This window comes from Chelonoidis abingdonii, chromosome 15, assembly GCF_003597395.2.
Source record: "Chelonoidis abingdonii isolate Lonesome George chromosome 15, CheloAbing_2.0, whole genome shotgun sequence".
In the NCBI taxonomy this organism is placed as follows: Eukaryota; Metazoa; Chordata; order Testudines; family Testudinidae; genus Chelonoidis; species Chelonoidis abingdonii.
The window spans coordinates 50,583,057-50,598,707 of NC_133783.1; the positions used below are offsets into that span (position 1 = coordinate 50,583,057).

Sequence of the window (15,651 nt, forward strand, 5' to 3'; positions counted from 1 at the left end):
AGCTCGTGTCATACACAATGCAGCTTTTCAATAAGAGTCACTGACAGCAGTAAGTTTAAATATGCCAGTGGCAGTAATAATTATGTACATTTCACAGTTTATCTATCTCTAGAACCTTAAAATTACACCTCTCCTTCAAGAAGGAAGATCCTTCTCTTCATTCAGTGGAATTCACCAGGCAGGGTAAGAAAGAACCTGCATGTAGGTGGATCCAGAACTGCCACAATACTTCGTGGTGTAAGAAGTGCTTCTCTCACCCTGTGGAATTTTAGCACAAAGCAGCATAGATTTCTTTTATGCCTTGAATATTGATGCAGTATGTTTTGAACAGGAACATGGTGCATTTTGACTAGGAAGATTATGATTAATGGAATAATTAATTTAGTTAATTTTTGTATGGTTCTTTGAGAAGATAAAATGCTATATAAGTGGTTAGCAGTAATATTAAGAACTCCCAACTGTTTTTTTGCACAGAAATTTTTTTATTAACAGACCAGAGTAAGAAAGTCCACTGCTGGGCACCATTAGTTCATTCTCTTTATGAGCCTATTAATCTGATCTTCCCTGTTGCCAGCATCTCCACCTTCCACAAAGTGGATAGTTTTCTTTTTCATTCCACCTCGAGGAGAAGATAACTTGAAGGGCCATAGAAAGTTGTTCACTACTTTGAAGTTCTTGCCAACAGTATAGATCTCATGGACCACATCTTTCATGCAGATGATGCCATATTTCTCAAGACACCGCTGAATCAGAGAATTGTCAGTCAGAGCAATGCACTGCCTCTTGATCTTGCCGTAACCACACTTGTAGATCAGTTCATGCACAGATTTCAGATTGGGGTAACCTCAGGCAATGTAGGGTTCAACAATCTGCAGCATGTTAATTGAAGCCTTGTTGAGTTTTACAAATGTACTATTGAAAATCTGATGCAGGCGAAGAAGCTGCAATACCTTACGGACCTTTGGGCTAACTCCATTGATACCTCTGATCCTGATCGCAAAGGCCACTTTTGGTTCAGCAGGTACATAGTAATTGCCAGCTTTGCGTGTCATTTGGGCCATAGAAATCTCATGTCTATACATTTGCCTGTACTCCTTGTGATAGGCCTGAGCTCTTGCATAGATAAGTTTTCTTTGCACTTTACGAAGCTTCTTTTGAATCACTAGCCTCTTCAGACGCTTGGCCTTTATATCAGCAAAAGCCTTTCACTTTTTTAAAAGGCTTTCTGGAACAGATGGCTCCTTCTTTCCTCCAAGAGACTCTCCATCAAGTCCTGCACATGCCAGGCGAGGAGAACCAACCCCCTTGCCGCCCCGGCCACAAAACACATTAATACTGTTTTGCTTTTTGTTTTGTTTTTGAGTGTGTGGCTGTAAAGATTTTAATGACTCATGGAATGCTTTAAAGTCGCTTAAGGCCTGGCTTCAAAGTTGCTTATTTTGGGCTTCCCTCAGCCTGTAACTACTAACCTGTAGAGGCTTCTTGATCTTTCTAGGCCATATCTAATTTTGATGACAGTTAAGCATCTAACCTGCTTAGGTGCTTTTGTAGATCACACTAGGCACTTTGCTGCATCTTTACAGCCTAAATACCTTTGAAAATCTGCCCTTAAGCTCCTGCACAACCTGGAAAACAGAAGCAGCAGTGGCTGGGCCAGGGCAGCCATGCCCCACCCACACCAGCTGAGAGCTCACCAATGGAATTGAGTGGGGTGTCCCTGCACACTGCCCAAGCAGCAGGAAGCAACTGGGGATCTACAGTGTCTAGCTGTGGTCCCAGAGGCAGAACTCGGGTCATATTTTCAATCTTTTCAAAACCACGAGGGCTAAAAACTTATTTTTTGCAATTGAAAGCTGAGAGCTGTATGTAATCACAGTCAGGCAGCTGCAACTGGCTCCAGGCAGCTGCCAGTCTCCAATACATCCAAGCACAGCTGAGACACAGTGGAGAATTACGTTCATGGTTCCTGTTCTGAGGACTTAAAATCTAAGTCAGGGGGCCAGTGTATGGAGCAGAATGAGACCTGTTATTACTTTGAGTTACAAAAGGATGAAATTAATTCTCTTTTTCTAACTCTGTGTAACATGTTGATCTATTAATAATTATTATTAGTAGTAGTATTATGATAGCATCTATGGATGCTATGGAATGCACTCGGAATGAATATCCATATAGCTGCAACCTTTGCTTTTGATAAAAAGACTGCAAAAGAGAGTCTGGTTTGCAGCATACTCTGAAGAAATGCTTCCAGTTACTGAAGCACAATGCATGGCTTATCTCCACCAAAACATGAACCCTTCTCCTGAGATATGAGTTAACCTCAGATTGGCCAAGAGTGCATTGCAATTAATAGCAAGGCAATATGCTCTACCATACTGGCTCAATCTGTGTGAGAAGACACAAACATTCTTTGAGAATGGAGGGTTAAGAGGTATGTAAAATGGAACCAAGACAGCCACTGGTTCTTCAGCCGAGAAGACTGCCCCACTCAAATCTCTTAATGGAGACATCATCACTGACTGAAGCAAACAGATGCAGTGCTGGGAAGAACACTATCATGAACTCTAGCCACATGAAATCACTGTTTCTGAAGCAGTGTGATCTCAAGCCTCCAGGCTATTCAAGAGCTCGATATAGAACCATCTTGTAAAGGCAATCACTTCCTTAACACCAGGAAAGGGCACAGGAAAAGATGGAATTCCAAATGAATTAATAAAATCAGGAAGACAGGATTGGGTTTAAACATCTGCACAATGTCTCTCTTGCCTGCTGGAGGGAAGGAGGGGATACCACAAGCCATGAAGGATGCCAACATCATAATGCTGCATACAAACAAAGAAGATCTGAATGACTGCAACATACACAAAAGAATCTCTTTGGCAAGATATTCACACAAAAGACTTGCACATTCTTGCTGAACATGTATAACCAGAGTGTCAGTGGAGCTTCTGGGTTGGTAGATCAAGTATTGATATGGTCTTTGCATAAGACAACTGCAAGAGAAGTGTCAGGAACAAGGAACCCTTCTCTACATAGCCTTCATAGATCTTACAAAAGCTTTTGATGTGGCCAGGCGAAAGGGCCTTTTTCAATTCCGAGAAAGAATTGGTTGCCCCCCAATCCTCCCCAGTCTGTTTCAATACTTCTTCTGTGATGGCTACAGTACAATAAGAAATCCACTGTGGTGTCAAATAGGGATGTGTTTTGACACCAACGCTCTCTGGTATATATTTCCCTCTGCTGCTCCGTCATGCTTTCTTATCTAGCACCCATTGTAATCGCCATAGGAGATAAGATGGAAACTCTTCAACATTGCATGTCTAAGAGCAAAAAGCAAAGTCAAACACTGGATGATAAGAAAACATCACCTATGATGCTGTGTACATCACACATAACAAAGAAGAGCTCCAGCAACTTTGCAATAGCTTTGCTCTAGTTTGTGATGAATTTGCACTAATCACCAGTCTAAAGAAGACAATGATTATGGCACACGGTGAGTTGAATGGCCCAGAAGTTTTAACAGCTGGGACAACGCTAGAAGTAGTGCACAAGTTTTGCTAGCTAGAGTCAACTGTACTGGATATCTCTGGATGACTAACTTAATTCTCACATCAGAAAGGCAGCCACCACATTCGGCCACTGGCCAAACGTATGGGATAACAGGAAACATCCATTAAACACCAAAATAGGGTCTACCAGATGTTGCATTTTGAGAATGCTACTGTATGATGGTGAGTCCTGGACCACCCACAGTAGGTGTGAGAGAAGACTAAACATCTTTCAGACCCTGTCTTCTAAATGTCAAAGTTCCTGACTCTGGGTAATTTTGATCTCTCAAGTATTTCAATCTAATCATCATTCTCAAAACAGCTGTCTCAGTTGGCTTGGTCACGTACGCTGGATGGATGATATATGCATTCCAAAGGATCTCCAGTATGGGGAATTTGTGGATGCTCCCAGGCCAAGATTAAAGGAGATTTGCAAGAGGGACTTGAAAACTTTCAGCGTGGACACTGCAAGCTGGGAAGATGCAACTAGCAACAGGCTACACTAGAGGGCTGTGCTGCACCAGGGAGTCAAGGTGGCTGAGAGAGAGGAAAGCAAAGAGAATGAAGGTGGAAAGCAATGCAGGCCTCAAGTTCTAGTAGCACACCAGCTTCATCTTCTGGTCCTGCTCTTTACGCCTGCATTCCCTTTGGCAAGGATTGTGTCACTCACGGATGGGACTTTTTAGCCACTCGTGATGCTGCAGCACAGCACACAGGAACAGAACCATTTTGGTGCATACACATTGTCTTTTGAAACCAACAGCTGCCATCCCCAGTAGCATCTAGAAGCCATAGCTGAGATTAGGGCCCCTTTATACTAGATGCTGTGATATGGTCCCTGCCCTGAAGAGTTCACAATCTAAATAGACTGAGAGAAAGTATTATCCCCAGGTTAAACCTGAGGCACAGAGAGGCTAGATGACTTGCCCAAGGTCTGCAGCAGAGCCAAGAATTTAACCCTAGCCTCCTGTGTTCTTAGTGCAATGCTGTAATAAAAAGATCCTCCTCCTCTCTGTCAGCCACTACTTGCAAGGGTATGCCTGTCTTGCAGTTGGTAGCATGCCTCCCTGCCTGGGTAGATAGCACTAGGCATTCTCAGGTGAGCACACTAAAAATAGCAATGTCGCTGTCGCAGCATGAGCAGTGGATTGGGCTAGCCTCCAGAGCTTGGACCCTGGGGAATGAGTGAGTCTGGACTCAGGTTGCTTGCCTCGACTTCTGCTGCACTGTCCATGCTGCTGTTTTTATCATGCTAGGAGGCTCGCTCCCAGCTGCAGTGTGGACATACTCTGAGAGGCCTGTTCGTTCACAGCTGGCTTAACCAAAAGCCTACTCAGTATCTAGATGTTGCCTGTTCAATCAGTGTTCTCTTTCCTGTGTTTAGAAGCGCTACATAGAGAGATACACATCAGCACCATCTGATATACTTTTTAAAGTGCAGTCCTTGTTAAATGGCATGTCAGAATGGCACCTGGAGATTATGCAACACCGTCATTTGCAATCAGGAAATTAGTATTGCTGGCGGATCACAATTTGATTGATAGTGCCCTTAACAGAGTCAGGAATCCTAATTGTGATTGAACCAGACTCCAAATCATGACTGACAAGGGAAGGATGCTCACTGAGAAGCTGTGGGGGGTGGAGAGGTTCTCAAAGAAGGATCTTGATCAATCACTGAATGCAACAGCGCAGCAGTCACTGGATCATGGTCTGCTCTGGCATTGCCCCCCTGGGGATAAACAGCCTAGTAGTGTCACTCCTTCCCATTACTGTGATGCTGGAGTAAGAAAGGGGTGAGAAGGTGATGTTGAAGTGGTTTAAAAAGAAATTTTATAACTCTCATGCGTTTTGGTCCATTAAGGTAACCCTAGATTCTGCAAGTGATGCTATGGGTCAATGAAAACAAATTGCAGTTCATTTCCAAAACAGGAAGACACAGGAAGCTGCCTAGTGCTGTAGGCCTGGGCTTTGGCTTCTAAGTCCAGGAAATTTGTGTGCAGCTTGGGGGTTTACAGCTGTCACCAGGGGGAAGAGGGGAATTCTCATTAAAAAGTGGATTTGTGTGTATTTCTTTCTCTTGCAGACAAAGCTCTTAATTTCAGCCAGCATGAAGTGTTGTGCAGCCAAAATATCTTTTGTGCCCAAAAATGCAAGTAAAAAGGGAAAAACAATTGTTAAATATTTTCAATTCTCGGTAAGTTTGAATGACTAGAGAATGACATTTTACCTGTCAATAAAAATCTAGGGCAAGATGAGCAAAGACCATTTGAAATGGGGCAGTTGTGGGAAAACCAAGGTTTTTACTTCTGATGCTGCAGGATAAAACTAAACCTGAGCTTCCTAACGACTAGACCACCTAACATTAGCATCTCTCCTTCAGCAGAGGAAGTGCCTGGGTTTATGATGAGTGACAATAACAAGCTGATAGGTGTTCTGTTTTTCAAAGGGAAAATCTAATTTGTAAACAGTCAACATCTTAACAAACTATAAACAGCTGTCTTGACTTCTAGCAGATTTACTGATGCTTGAGTGGCTAAAAATCACAATGTTTTTCCAAAACCTACTTCATTAATTTGTGGCCTGGTATTCATTAGGACAACAAGCCTCAGGGGGCTACTTACAGCTCAGCTTACCCCATAATGACGTGAGGCCAGGTTCTGCTGATTTCTAGTATGGGTGCAGCGCTTCTGAAGCTCACTCAGACAGGGTTTTTCCCCCCATATTGAAGAGGATGGGGGCTATATTAGGGTCTAAGGAAAAAATAAAACCTGACATTTTAAAAAAAGCAAATATTTTTATTGATTTTCCAAAATAACTGATCACTTATTATTCACATTTCTAGGAGCTACTGTCATTAATTAGATTCTTCGTTGATGCATCTATCATGGCCACTTGGGAAATCAAGGAAAACAAGACAATACTTGTCCTAAACAAGAGAGAATTTATGGAATAGTTGAAATCATCCCCATAAGTGGTAGTAATAACTACATACTGTACAGTAAGTACAAACTGGTCTGTGGAGTGGCAAAAAATAATGAAGTAATTAGGTGAATTATTAGTGGCACCTGTAACACTATTAGCACAAGCGCATGTGATTGAGTGCAACAGTACAGGGATTTTGAAGCTACCCAACTTACAGTGACTATGTCAGTAGCACTGGGAAAGAAGTTTGTCCCCCTATAAGCTTCCTCTATAAAGGTGATCTAGTAAATCATACATTTAGGGGTGTGTATATGAGAGAGAAGAAAGAGAGTGAGTGTGTGGAGGGTGCAGGATGAAGCATAGGGTAGTTTGTTATTCGAGCCTGCCTTGTGTAAACAGAAGTTTTCTAAATTAGATTCCCTCTTTCCAATCCATTAGTGTTAATGCAGTTTTAATTGGCACTAGATTTGCAGCCTGAGAGATGCCACTTGATGTGCCTTTTAGAGATTCCAAACCACAGTACTGCATGGAATTAAAGACAAAGGTGCAAATTAAATCTTTCCCATAACACTTTTTGTTTGCACGTAGATTTTTTTCCTGCTTTTAATTTGAATAACGATGATTTGAAGAGGAAGATCTGTTTCTTTATTGAAGAGATGTGTAGTTCTACACAACTTGGTTGGAAATCTTTCTGCTTCTCCTGTGTAGGTTCAAGCTTTTATCTTTACATAAAGTAAGCCGGATGCACTGCTCCGTCTTGCTACGATGGGGTCTGATCCTGTCCTCACTGTATGAGGAGCTGGCCAAATCAGCCATGTTCCATGACTCCATTTATAAGCTATGCAGTAATTATCAACTTAGCAACTGAGGGCAGGACCAAGGCCTACTAGTCTCATCCTGCAATCCTCCTGAATGCAAAACACCCACTCACTGGGAATTCTTCACTTGCAACAACTGAATGCAATGTAATCTATAGAGGTTACATTATATTGTTGCTATATTGCACCCATCATGATGATATCTGAGCTCCTACAAGGATCATGACTGCATAAGTGATTCAGGTTTACCTGACAGAAGGCTAGTTTGCGTGTTTATTGAATCTCTTTTTGCTATTGAAATAAAACACTGAGCCAAAGTCTGTTTCTTTTGGGCCACTGTACTCAATGGAAATTATGGGCATGCACGAGGATTGCAGGAGTGGCTTTATTTAAAATTAAAATGAAATGTTATTTTTAAATACAAAAATCTCAGCAGAATATTTTGTCTCAAAACTGCCATCTAATTTGTTTGGAAAAGAAACCATTCTGTTCCTTGACAAAAAGAAAAGTAAATGATACTGTGGTTGTGATACATATCCAGAAAAATCAATGCCCAGGTATAACAAGGCAGGCTAAATGTTGAACTTTAACCTTAAATTTAAATATCAAAGTTACAGCTGAACTTCCAGTTATTTTCTCTTCAGTATTATACACGGGCAGCATAGGCGGCTAACGTAGTTGATGCTACAGTACATAGGGCCTATTCTATCAATCCACATGCATAACTTCTATTCACATCAACAAGAGTTACACATTCATATTGAAAGGAGAATATTTCCCCTTATTATGGACACAATATTTTGGCACAAGAGCACTACATGTGAGTGCAGTTCAATGACTGTATTCTTCACTTTGGCCAGATTGCCTTTCAGCCGTAACATTAATGAGACTTGACTTCATTATGAATTATTGATGGAATGCTGCAGCTGGTGGTACACGGAGCCCCATTCCTTTCAGCGGGGCTCTGAACAAGTGCAGGGGTCTGTCTGTGTGGATCCAGCCAGCTGCGGGATCAGGACATACATTTGAGATTTATGGAGGTGTAGGACCATTCTGGCTGATGGCAGCTGTTTCAGAAAGGTTAATGTTATTCAAAATATATTCAGACATCTTAGTAGGTGTATTTATTTGAATGAGTCTTACTGTTTTTTCCTCTTGGACTATACAGATTTCAGGAGGCACAGTGGTCTAATGGGTTGAGAAGTATCTTGGGACGCAATGTAGATTGAACTGGGCAGGAGTTGGGGGAGACAGACTCAAATCGATAGGGAGCTCCAGGCTAGATCTCAAACCTTTCTACAGCTCCTCTTCCAGCCCTATTCCCAGGATGGAATCACGCTCCAGTCCTTGCATTCCCCCTTATGGAGAATTATGACCACTTGACTGTATAATCTTTGACCCGGTGGCCCTCCACTGAAGTCCATGTCCCCACACTCAATTCTCTGGTGGCCTATGTGGAGTTAGGGTGGAGCCTAGCTGCATGGCATGCAGGAGAGAAAGCTCCCTCCTATTTAGCAATCAGTTACCCACTGTGCCATGGTCCTTCTAATCCGGTGGGGCGTTTCCACTGTTCCAATGTTATCTGGGGTAATCTTCACCCCAGTTGCCCAATCCTTTATTCTTTGTATACCCACAGCTCCCAGTGATTTCACATGGGAGGTTTTGAATGCTCAGGGACTGAAGGTTTGGGCCCTTAAAAGGTCGATTTGCATCCACAGTAATAACCAGATTTTTGAGCCTCGTTATAGATTTACTGCTTAATAAAATCTTTAATTGATGTGCAAAGAGATCAGATGATTGGTTACTATTGTGTTTCCATCCCATTTCTCCTCTCTCAATAAAGGTCTTTTAGTGAAAATGAAAGAAACTGATGATAAATCTTCACCAACATTTCTGCATAGGGCTTCATTTTGTGATGCTGCATCTTCCTCAGGTCCCATTGCTTGCAGGATTAGGCTCTTGTATATGTATGCACTGGGGAGAACCACTGCTCGACAGGTCTGATTCTCCTCTCGCACCAGTTTTACATTGGTGCGGCCCCAGCGATGTAGGGGAATTGCTCCAGAATTTCATCAGTGTGGGAGTCAAATCAGACCTTTTGGTGGTGTCCATTTTGAAGCAGTGCTCTGCACTGAGAGCTGCTTACAGACTGATGGCACAGTAGGATAGAACCCTTGGTAAGAACCCAGCCTTGTGGGACATCAATGAGAAAGGAGAGCACAAAACACCTGTGAAGGCAGCTCCTCCAAAGTCTGTGGGAGTTGAGGACACTCAGAATCAGGCCCCCAGCATTTATCAAGGCAAAGCTCTCTTGGCTTTTTAATGGGATTTTTGTCCAAGTAAGGACTGCACGGCCCTTTATGTACATTTTAGGAACAGCCCCTTTCTCCATTGCTATTGGATTTAATTAACTTTTGGAAAGGTTGTTTGGAAAACAAATTATGGTTCCCCGCCCCACGCTTCCATTCCCACAGCTATTGCAGACATATAGACTCCTCATCAGAGAGTTTCCCGTTACCAGTGTATCAATCATTGTGGCTGTAAAATCGTTAAGTGCTACTTAGTCCAGAGGGGATGAATTATAGGAGAAATTCTGTAGCAATTCTCAGTTCAGGTGGCAATGGATGCATCCATAGAAATGCATGTTTCCGAGCTCCAACAAACAACTTATTAATAAATGGGTGAATCCTCCCACATTTGGCGTGGAGGGCCCTAGATGCAGCAGAACCAGTGCACATCCACCACATGGGGTAGAGCAGGATGCATGCAGATCCTGTCATTGAGACTCCGTGTGTGGAGCCACAAGGGCGGGGATTTGGAATCTGGTTTGATCCATGACTACATGGGTCCAGTGGCATTCTGTGCCCCACAGCAGCAGGCCGTTGCTGCAATGCTAAGGCAGTAGTGGCAGCTTCCCAGCTTATGGGAAGGATTCTTGCCACCCTAGGCCCCTGCAGACCTCAGCCTGGCCCTACTCTGGGGACAGGATTTGTGCCATAGTAAGAGTTAGGAAGCCAGCCTCTAGTGAGCTTCTTTGTAACTGCAAAAACAACAAGGAGTCTGGTGGCACCTTAAAGACTAACAGATGTATTTGGGCATAAGCTTTCATGGGTAAAAAAACCCTCACTTTGAGATTTACCCACACAATCTTATGCCCAAATAAATCTGTTAGTCTTTAAGGCGCCACCGGACTCCTTTGTCGTTTTTGTGGATACAGACTAACACAGCTACCCCTGATCTTTGTGACTGAACGACTGCACTTTTCTTCAAGGCCACTAGATGGTGTTTGACAACCACTTCTGTTCTCTGCACTTGAAAAGCTTGCCATGCCAAACTAATCCTAAAGATTTCTCTCTGCGTCTAGTGAAACTCTTCCAAGAACTTTATTACATTTTATAACATCATTACAACTATAATATGCAGGTGAATGCAACTCATTCTTTACTCACAAACTAACGTAAAACTCCAAATGTTACTCTTCTGGGTGCTGCTGCTGCAGCTCTCCATCTCGGATTGCCCCAGGGACAGCAGTAGATCTAATCACGAGTCAAGGCTGCAAGACTGGGACCCTCAGCATTGTTGTTAGCACACTATAGTTCTTCATAAAGGTGCTTTTGGGAGTGTTCCTTTAATTAAACAGAGAGACTATCCCTGCTGCTGTACTTATTCTAAATTCCCCATGGCTACCCAGGGCTTTCAGTAAAGACTACAAGGAATATTAACAATGATGTGGATTAGAGAAACAAATTTAACAGAGCACAGACAATCACTTTAAGAGTCCAGTCCTACTGCACTGGAGTCAATAAGGCTTTCGCCTTTGACTTCAATAGGAGTAGGATCAGGCCCTGATATAACTATGTAAGCTAAAATTATACATAATGCCACATAATGGGTCTGATATTGAGCTGTCAGTCTCCGTCTCTGCGTGCATAATTCTTTGGTTTTAAATAAGCATTTTGACTTTTCTGTTGATATTTTAAAAAATGGACATGACTCTGCCCTAAGCTATCAGACTCTGCTCTTGCCTGCTTTAACTGGGTGGCTAGCGATATCTTTCCTTTATGAAATTATTTGCAAGGAATTGTGATGTAATCCATTCTGTACTTAAGAAATTTAATCAATCCATTTGAAAGAGCTTTCAGTGACAGGAAAAATATGGTAATCCATGTTATTTTTGCAGGCAAAGCACCAATAGAAAACACAACATAATTAAACATGCCCTCTTTATATATTTCATAAAAAGCCACAGTCATTGGGTGTAATAAATCTAATTTTTTTCTCTGATCTCGGGGCCTAAAATATATTCTGTGAATTGTGTTACTTCTTGTCAGAGAACACTGATAATATTTGCCTCACAGGCAGCATAAAACACAAGTGTAAAATAAAAATAAGTTATTAATCAGACTAACGGGCAACTTAAATGGAAAGCTGTCTTCTATGAAACATTAAAAATGATAATGAGGAACATTTCACAAGGCAAAATTAAAAAAAAAATCCATGTCATGGAGATTCTTCTCAATCTGTATCTACCCTGTAGTCTCAAATAAGCAAACTGTAGGGTGAGTTTTGAAGCTGGTTACCATGGCTAATCTTGCCTGAGGAATGCCTGCATTTCAACAAAACAGGTGTTGCATCTCAGTAGCTAATGTAGCCCTGGGACAATAATGATCATGTCCTTACAAATATTGCATGTTAGTTGAAACAAAGTTTTAGCTCAATTAAATACACGTCATAGCAGGGGAAAAACAGTAGAAATATGTTGTGACACAGAAGAATGTGTTGCAATTTTGAAAATCGTCTGGGAATAACGGGGGGGAAGGCTGAGGTTGTGATCCAAGATAAAAATGAACCTGAGGGCAGGTATGCTGATGTTTGGTTTCAGCTTGGAAACGGATAAACAGATCTTATTGTATATTACAGAATGAAGCCTGCTATTTTTTTTAAGTATGATGTAGCCCATTTCACATGCACGGATACTTATGACAGTATTATTTGCTTCTAAAGAAGGTGGGCCAAATCCTCCACCCCAACATAATCTGGTTGGGAAAACTGCTAACTGATCCTGGAAGGCTGATCTTCTGGTAATAGGGAACAGGCATATAGACTCTTACTCCGTTCATCTGCCCCAGCTGTTCACACAGTGGAGAAATTGGGTGTGGCCAGGATGACCTTATGCCATACTGATCCTCTGATGCATTTTCAGTCCCCCGAGACTTTTGCCATCCGGTGTAAATAAAGAGCAGCCCCAAGGCTACTCTAACATAGCACATAAGCTCTGTCCCAGCAGAGAATGACAGCATGATCAGAGGAGTCCAAAGGTGAGACTTAACCCTCACCTTGGTGCTGCCTCACATAACTTGTGTTGTGTGCATTTAGGCTGTAGCCAGTGTTCTGACTCAATAATTCTATGATGGGAAGGAATCAAGCATTCTTAAATAACCCTAAGAAACATGCTCAGACTTATACATAAAAGTGCATCTACCGCTGGGTAAGGAGAAAAAATGTAATTGCAACAGCGATATAAATTTTGAAGTCTTCAAATCTAGTGCGCAGTACCAATTTAACATGTGAAAGAGTAAATTTCTTTCATTTTAAATTCCAATGGAAGGTTAAAATCACCTATTGAAGATGTGCTACAGCCTGTATTAATGCTCAGAATTTATACAGTGCTGTTCGTGTTTAAAGCACTGTACAGAGAAGAAAGTTCTTCTCCAGTGCTTAATGCACTGAAATGGGATTCAGGAAATGTAGGTTCATTCCTCACTGTCACACAGGCTATGGGTCCTTGAGCAAATCACTTAATCTTTCCATGCCTCAGTTTACCATTAGTAATAAGATACTACTACTCCCATTTACTCTGTTTATATTACGAGTTCATCAAGGCAGGGCCTCTCTCTTAATTTCTGTTCAGTCTCCCTTGTCCAGTTGGGGCTTAAAGGTGTTATTGCAATATAAATAATAATAATAAACTGACCAGCAAGATAACCTTCTGAGGCATTATGCCAAATGTTATAGGCGCAAGTACAATTACACGCTATAAATAGATTTGATACCAAGAACTAAGCGGCTGCAACTAAACTTTCCAACCTACAAATGACAAATTCTCAGCTCACTCGTCTATACATTAAAAACCCGGGTACACTAGCTTGGACAGTGCCCGGAAGATCTATAAAAAGGTTTGTCTGAGATATTGCTCAGGTTGGAGCTAAGCAACAACAAGCCCAACACAGTCTTTTTTTTTTTTTTTTTTTTTTAGTTTGACCTAATGGGGAAAAATAAGTGTGTTTAAATACTATCCCCTTTCTACAGATGGGAAAACTGAGGCAGGCAGGCCAAGAAGCATAGCTGGGATGAGAACTCAACAAACTCCTGATTCTTGACCCTTCATTCATCTTTCAGCTACAATCTTTTGCTGCCTCATCTATTTGAACAGAAACCAGGGCATCACTAAATCCCAGTCTCCCTAGCCCCCCTAAATATACCCTGCCTCTCCCTGCTTCCCTCCCCTTATCTTCCACTTTTACCTGGTGCCGTGCTAAGATATATATAAATGTATACGTATGTACAGTTAGGATGACTGTGGGAGGAATATGGTAAGAATTCACTAATGGTTGCCAAACCAATGAAGAAAGATGCATTACTTAAGGTGGAAGCTCTTAAATTGTCATTCAAGTTCTAGATATAGTGCAGGTTTCAGAGAGATTAGCTAGAGCTGGTAATATCTCTGGGAGCGGAATTAAGCTTCTAAGCATGCCTGCTGTAGTTGAGGGCATAACTAGGGTGAGAGGTTGAAAATGAAGTTTGAGTATAAGAGAAACTGTCCTGACAGTAAAAAGAACAGGAGTACTTGTGGCACCTTAGAGACTAACAAATTTATTTGAGCATAAGCTTTCATGGGCTATAGCCCACTTCATCTGATGATATAGCCCATGAAAGCTTATGCTCAAATAAATCTGTTAGTCTCTAAGTACCACAAGTACTGTACTCTTGTTCTTTTTGTGGATACAGACTAACATGGCTGCTACTCCGAAACCTGTCCTGACAGTGTGTTGGACAGTGTTAGGCTGTGGAATAATCTTCCATGGGAACTGATGGAAGCCCCATTGCTAGAGGTGTTTAAAGCATTGCTGGACCATTGGATAAGTCACTTAGTAGGGAACAGCTCGGCATTGGTGGCAGGATGGACTGGTTGTTCTTTACAGCTTCGCGAACAGCGCTCTCTCCTCCTCTGCCAGTGCTGTGAGAGTTCTCCCTTTTTTTTCAGTCTGCTTTAACCAATGAAATACTTAATACGGTTGCATAGGAATAGAGGGAGCTTATTGGCTGTTCCCCTAAATCTCCAAATGGGAGGAACCTGCTGACCAGATTGCAGAAGATGAGGGAAGCGGGGGTGGCATGGGGGATGGGATGAGTGGGAGTGTGGGCAGAGGTAGCCATTTGGCCCTTAGGCATAGTGGGAAATGTGGGACAGGCTTAGACAGAGGATGAGTGTTCTTAAAAGTTACATAAACGTTGAAAAGTTTCACTTTTGGTCCAAAGGTATTCACCAAAACAGGTTTATTTTGGTTGAAATATTTAGCTTTTATTCTTATAAAAAACAAACCATTTTTAGAAGAAGTTTTCAGTTTGGGGGTTCTGAACATCCATGTTTTTTAACCACCCACTGCATCGAAAACCAAACACATTTTGACTATTTTTCTTGTTTGATTTGTTCAGTTTTCTTTACAACACCCCCTTTCTGACCCCAAAACATTGCAGGATAGTTTTAGGAAAACAAAACAGAAACATTTCCCAAAGTTTCCCATGAAAAACAATTGACATTTTTCAAGCAGTGCTAATAGGAGCTGGTTCTTCTATTGCACTGTGACAATCAGGAATAACTCTGATGTAGCCAATGGAGGTACACTGGTGTCAGTGAGAGAAAGAATCAGGCCCATAATATGTATGTTCAGATGATTTAGTTCAGTTTATTTACTTTTATTCTGGGGGAATTCCTTTTATACATCTGTATACTTTCAAAGCATTAAAAAAAGTAGACAAAAATTGCTAGCCTTCTACCACCAACAACCCCCTACGTGAATAAGTCACTACGAGATATATAGACATTATAAGTAGGGTACAGAGCAGCATTACTCAATTTAGTTAAAATCAGCAGTGTAGAACTGTGACCCGTGTCAGAGCAAAAGACAGTAAAAATGGGATTGTAAATTCAATATCCTTCTGTTTTCAATCCCTGTATTACTTTCCCCTTCTCTCCAATGTTATCACTTACCAAAGGTCTTTTATTACAAGGTTCTAAGTGCTCCTCGGATCATGGCATATTTTTTCTTTATTTTTTTTATGATGATTATGATCCTGCACTG

General features: G+C 41.7%; 1 pseudogene; it reads right to left on the reverse strand.

Annotated features, from left to right (window-relative positions):
- Positions 1-461: 461 nt before the first annotated feature.
- Positions 462-1,961, reverse strand: LOC116825062 (large ribosomal subunit protein uL30 pseudogene; annotated as a pseudogene).
- Between the last annotated feature and the right edge of the window lie 13,690 nt (positions 1,962-15,651).